The sequence below is a fragment of the Haemaphysalis longicornis genome, unplaced genomic scaffold (genome assembly GCF_048455015.1).
Source record: "Haemaphysalis longicornis isolate Haplotype H1 unplaced genomic scaffold, Haemaphysalis longicornis Haplotype H1 scaffold_13, whole genome shotgun sequence".
NCBI classification, from domain to species: domain Eukaryota; kingdom Metazoa; phylum Arthropoda; class Arachnida; order Ixodida; family Ixodidae; genus Haemaphysalis; species Haemaphysalis longicornis.
Window position 1 is genome coordinate 35296867 of NW_027526233.1, and position 6616 is coordinate 35303482.

Consider the following 6616-nt stretch of genomic DNA (forward strand, 5'->3'; position numbering starts at 1 on the left):
CCCGAATATATACGGAATGGTACACTGCGAACGAAAGAAAAAAGTGAAAGAAGAATAGTGTTAAGTTCGGGCACCTCACTTAATAAATAAAACCGCCCGGCAACAAGATATGTATCATCCGCTGGGGTTAGCTTCTTTACCTGTAATATGTTTGTGTCCTCGACAGCCGAGCTACCGTGGCTGTGAGGGCCATAAGAATAAACTGCGGAAGCTTCTGTTATTCGCAGCGCTTTTGTGTCCACCCGACGAGCCGGCCCGGAGACGACGCATAGAAACGCGTCGGACACTCGATAATAGCTGAAACGATGTACACTTTCGAATAAGGATTTCCTTGAGTTAAGCCGGAGGAGGGGGACCATTGACTTTCTAACGACCGCGATTACCGCCACGAGAATCCCTGCACCGGACAGGAGCGGAACGTCGGTAGAGGTCACCAGCTGTTATGTCTGTGACAGTTGCACTGCTCAAAGTTGCTGGTACAAGTTGCCATTCGTCACACAAATGAGCCTGGTGACTCGGCTGCTGGGAAGCGTTGAGTAGACGGCCAGACATTCTAAGGCGCTCCACATGTTGACAAAGGAAATTAATTTTGGCGGCGTGGGGCTCTGTAGTCGGCGCGCACGGTATGACAATAGTTTAAGACGTGCTGCCAGAGAGCCGATTCCCGTCCTTAGGTCTGCTTTTATTTTTTTTTTCATTTCTGTTATATTTGTGTTTTGCGGAATACCTTTCGTTTTCGATTACAGAATACAGGCCACACTTTATTATGACCAGCATTGTAGGGCGACACGAGCATCAGCTAACAAGGGAAATGAAAGAGGCCCGCCAGTTTGTTTCATTTTTTAAAGAAAAATGCTCAGCTTCGAAAATACTGACAAAGAAAGAACTGAAATTCTTACCCAATCACCAGTTTTACCTTCCTAAAGTGCCTGTTTTAACGCGCGTTTTTGAACTGTCATTCTCCCCTTTTTAATTTTTATTGTATTTGCTGGTGTTCCTCTGTTACCCCCTTTTTTTCGTTCGCAGTGTACAGTCCCGCAAAAAATCGGGCGTCACAGTGAAAATAAACGAGTTGATACTAGCGCCGCGTCCCGTCCACTTCTTCCGTCCTTGTTCCTTCCATAAAGTAGTAAATACGGAGAAATGCTTGTCGTTGTCTGCGTAGCCGTGTTTTATGCAGGTGTTATGAACGGTAGTACAAGGTCCCAAATGGAGTGATCCGACGACACGTACATTGATAGCATATCACCCAGGGTGCGGTTGAAGCGCTCTATGAGCCCATCGGTTTGCGGGTGGTACGAGGAGCTCGTCCGGTGAACAACGTGGCATTCGGCGAGTAGACCTTTCACAATGCCCGATAGGAAAACCCGGCCACGATCAATCAGAAGTTCCCTAGGCGCTCCGTGAGGAAGTACAAAGTGAAGCAAAAGAAAACTGGCGACGTCACGAGCCGTGGATGCCGGCAAGGCAGCTATTTCGGTGAACCTTGTTAGGTGGTCGCCCGCTACAATTATCCACCGGTTACCGGCAGCCGTTAAAGGCAGGGGCCTGTAAAGATCGATTCCAACGCGATGAAAGGGTTTCGAGGGGCACGGTAGTGGTTCAAGAGGGGCTTTAGAGATAGTAGGCGGTGATTTGCGACGCTGACACTCCGGAAATGAACGCACGTACTTCCGCATAAGCGCACGTATACATGCGTTTATACATGCACGTATACATGCGTATACATGCACGTAAACGTGCGTTTACTTCCGTAAACGCACGTATACATGCCCCTCCAATAGCAACGTAGTCGTAGTCGCTCGTACGTTTTCAGGACGCCAGCGTGCGCGCAACCCGGGTTGGCATGAAAGTCGGAGCATATGTCGGCACGCAGATGGCGTGGGATAACCAAAAGCCACTTGCGACCGTCCGAGTTGTAATTCCGACGATAAAGGAGCTCTTCCCGCAGTTGGTAGTGAGAGGCTTGTTGCCGCAGTGCTCTGGGTGCACTGGTAGCTTGACGACCAGACAGGACGCCGATGATGCAATCTATCCATGGGTCCTTACGCTGCTCGGTAGTCATGTTGGTGACACTGAGCGACGACAAGCTAGTCCGCTGTGGCAAGGTGAGACACGTCAGCCGGGATTTGAGAGCGGGAGAGTGCGTCAGCATCCGAATGCTTATGGCCGGAACGGTAAACCACGCGGATATCATATTCTTGCAGGCGAAGAGCCCACCGCCCAAGACGACCTGAAGGATCCTTGAGGGAGGCGAGCCAACAAAGCGCGTGGTGATCAGTCACCACGTCAAATGGGCGGCCAGACAAGTACGGGCGGAACTTCCCAAGCGCCCATTTTGTGGCCAAGCATTCCTTCTCCGTTACGGAGTAATTTGTTTCGGCTTTCGTCAGTGCCCGACTTGCGTACGCAAAAAAATACTCTTCACAGCCGGATTTCCGCTGAGCGAGCACGGCACCGAGGCCAATCCCACTCTCACCAGTCTGCACCTTCGTAGGGGCCGACGGGTCAAAATGCCGTAATATAGGCGGGAATGTCAACAAACGACTAAGTGTCTCAAGCGCCTCGTCGCAGGATGGTGACCAAGCAGAAGGGCCGCTGTTGTTACCGAGGAGCTTGGTAAGAGGCGAAATGATGGTCGCGAAGTTGCGAACAAACCGTCGAAAATAAGAACCGAGGCCAATGAAGCTCCGAAGCGCCTTCAGTGTGGTTGGCTTCGGGAACTCTGCAACGGCTCGAAGCTTTGTTGCATCGGGGCTGATGCCGTCCTTGGAAACGACAGGACGCAGGAACGTAAGTTTGCGTGCGGCGAAGCGGCATTTTTTGAGGTGTAGCTGCAGCCCAGCGTTCGCAAGGGAAGTCAGGACTTGTTCTAGGCGAATCAGATGTGTCTCGAAATCGGAACAGAAAACGACTACGTCGTCCAGGTAACACCGGCACGTCTTCCACTTGAGGCCACAAAGGAGACTGTCCATCATTCTTTCGAACGTGACGGGGCGTTGCAAAGCCCAAACAGCATAACGTTAAAGTGATTTACAGTCTAACGCACAGCGCAAGTGCGGCAAAGGATGGAATCTTCCAAACCTATCTTAAACTTAAAACTCCGAGCAAACGCCACATTCAGGCGCAGTCGGTGCAACACTCCTCTCATACCGCTTGTTGAGGCCGCGTGGAAAGCGGAAGTTACAGTGCGGGTCAATAGCGTGCAGTGATGGATACATGTGGTGAGGGTCCTGCCACTCATTCGTAAAGGCCGTCTGGGGTTACAAATGCCGTCTTTGCGCGATCAGCCTCGGCCATGGGAACTTGCCAGTACCCGGAGCGTAAGTAGAGTGACGAGAAAAATTCCGCTCCCAGCAGGCAGTCAAGCGCATCGTCGATACGCGGAAGAGGGCACACGTCTTTTCTTGTGATGGTATTCAAGCTGCGATAATCAACGCAAAACCGAATAAGCCGTCTTTCTTGGCCACCTTCAAAAGTCTTTTTTTTTTGTGAGACCAATTTTCAGGTTTTTTTGCACGCCCAAACATTCACATATATAGTGCAACAAAAATCATTCTCTTATCGTCATTAGTTTGCGAGTTACAGCAAGTTTTCTATACCCTATGCTCCTTTAGCGAAACCGAAACCACGTTTGCAACTGTGGTTTCGGTTTCGATAAATTGCTTTCGAAAGTAAGTGTTGTTTTGTCTATAGTAATGCTATTCAAAATACTTTATGCATTTTATTGTGACTGTTATATAAGAGGATGTCATTAAATACAACTTTGAGTTTAAAAGTTTTCGTAAATCTCTAAAAACAGACACAAGGGTGCCGCACGGTGCTCGTCGGAATTTTTTTTGTGTTTTTATTGTTTGCCTTGGTCAGAGTACGTCAGGCTTCGTTCTGCGTTTCTTCCACGTGTCAACGCTACTAGGGCTGTATCCTTAGGCCACTTGGACCATATTACGACCAGCATGGGTAAGTGAAGAACACAGAAGACCAGGAAGCGCAAGTTTGCTGGAAATCGCTACACGACGACGAGGCTCCCTACTTACACAGACGCGGGTATTTCGGCGACCGCGAAGAAGCTTGGGGACATAACCAAGGCGTACAAGGCTCCGCTAGAGCATCCTACCCTCCAAGGGAACACGATAATGGACATTGGTATTCTTTCTTCAGTATTTTCATCGCTGGCATGTTCCGAATGCATGAACACAACACTGAAGCTCGAGGAACGCTCTCACCATGGGATATGGGACATGGCTTGTGCGGTCGTGTGTACCGACTGTGGGTTCGAGCGCCCATTTCTTACGTCGAAAAATGTGGGTCGTGCCAATGAGAACAATTTATGTCTGGTTTCCGCGATGCGCCAGTTAGGAAAAGGGCACGCTGGTGCGAAAACGTTTCCAAAGTGATGAACATGCCTGCTCCTCCACGTCACTTCTTCTACGACAAACTGTCATCTCGGCTTTCTGCAGCGGCAGGAGAAGTGGCGTCGAATTCGATGACTGATGCTGCTGTCGAAGTTCGTCGTGTTCTGAGGAGTGCCGAGTGTGGTGTTTCAGGTGATGGCACATGGCAGAAGCCTGGCTATTTATCTTTGAACGGTTGTGTGTCTGTGATTTCTGTTGACACGGGAAAGGTTATTGATGTTGAGGCCCTTTCTAGCTTGTGTGAGTCTTGTAAAACCAAAAGCAAGTTGAGGCAAGATAGTGCTTCATACCAGGAATGGAAGGCAAACCACACTTCCTGTCAAGCAAACCATCAAGGAAGTGCTGGCAGTATGGAGATGGTTGGTCTATACCGAATATTTTAAAGGTCGAAAGCCAAAAGGGATTTGAAGTACCTGCAGTACTACGGCGATGGTGATTCCAAGAGCTATGCCGCTGTGAAAGACATGTATGGAAAGGACAGTGTGCAGAAACTAGAATGCATTGGGCATGTCCAGAAGCGTGTTGGCTGCCGCCTCAGAAATCTGAAGAAGACAGTGCATGCACTCGGTGGTAAGGGAAAGCTCACTGATGTCCTCATTGACCGCCTGCAAAACTACTATGGCATCGCCATAAGGGCTAATGTGGGGAACCTTTCGGCAATGAAAAAGGCTACCCTTGCCAGTCTTTTTCATTGCAGCTCTAGCAACAAGCAGCCGAGACATGGCCTGTGTCCACTTGGACCGAAAAGCTGGTGGGGATACCAAAGGGTCGAAGCACTCGGGCAAGTGAAATATGTACACAAAGGAGGGCTTCCAAATTGTGTGCTCAACAAAGTTAAAACTGTCTACAGTGATGTGTGCTCTGATGAACTTCTAATGAAGTTCCTGCGTGGAAAGACGCAGAATGCTAATGAGTGTTTCAATGGTCGAATATCGCAACGGGCACCCAAAGAGGTCTACGTAAGCTTGCCTACGGTAATGTTTGCCTTGCATGATGCTGTGGCCCACTTTAATAATGGAAGTGTAAGCACCGTAGATATCCTGAAGAAAGCTGGCATAGAACCAGGGTACTACACGACGAAAGCATGAATCGCCACGGATCACCAGAGCATGGAGAATGCCAAACGTAAGTCAGCGGATAGGACAAAACAGGCCAGGAAGAAAAGACGAGCAGCCACCCGAACAAAAGGAGACTATAATGCTTCCGCACAAGGGCCCAGCTATGAATCTGGTGCATTTTAGGCCTGCATGCGAAGATTGTGACAGTTTTTGCAAGCTCGGCAATCTTTGTTTACGTTTTTCTGAAAATAACAATTTGCTCCAAATTATGCGACGCAAACTTTCATAACTTATTTCTCAGCGTATACTTAGAATTGAAATTTTGCACAATGATTTACAACATATATATATTTGTGTAGTGGACAAGAATAAAAGAAATCCATGGAATATTTTTCAAGTAAAAGCTGCATTCTCAAATAGGTTCAGACTAAATTGGCTCTTTTTCCCGTTTTTTTTTCTTGTTTTTTTACATTACTTCCTTGATATTTACTGCATAATATCTATTCTAGTTCACTGCATAGGTACAGCCATTAGTTACACAAATGTCAGACCTCTACTGTATAAAGCCACCCATTAGTCACTCATCATAGCTGGCGTGGCTAGCACTTTTAATGCAATTTTTGACGAAGATTACCTCCCAATAAATAAATAAATATTCGATACTTTGCACTGTAAATGGCTGGGTAAGTTAAATAAGACATGCTTGTTTTGAGAAAAACGTTATTTCAACGCTGGCTGCTATTAAAAAAAATTTGTTTTTGAGTGGCCTACCACCTTGAACCAGAACCACTTGTGAAGGCCAGGGATTTTTCGAGGGACGAATAACACCTCGTTGAAGCATATCTGTGACGTGGTCTTCAATGGTTCGCCGCTCTGTCGGAGACACACTATATGGGCGCTGTCGAACTGGAGCATGTGATGCTGTGTCGACTGAGTGAGCAAAAGTAGACGTGCGGCCCAGCGCGGTTTGCGTGCAATCAAAGGAAGAACGAAACTTCGAAAGAAATAAAGTAATACGTTCTCGCTGCGTTGCATCCAGATTAACGTCGATGCAGTGGGCAAAGGCATCGGATGGCAATAGCCCGGGCGAACATGGAGAAGCACTCAGGTTACTGATCTGAACGTGAGAAAGATCACCTGGTA

At 48.0% G+C, this 6616-nt stretch overlaps 1 pseudogene; it reads left to right on the forward strand.

The window, feature by feature from the left end:
• The first annotated feature begins 3956 nt into the window (after positions 1 to 3956).
• LOC144164037 (uncharacterized) lies at positions 3957 to 4995 on the forward strand (annotated as a pseudogene).
• Positions 4996 to 6616: the final 1621 nt, after the last annotated feature.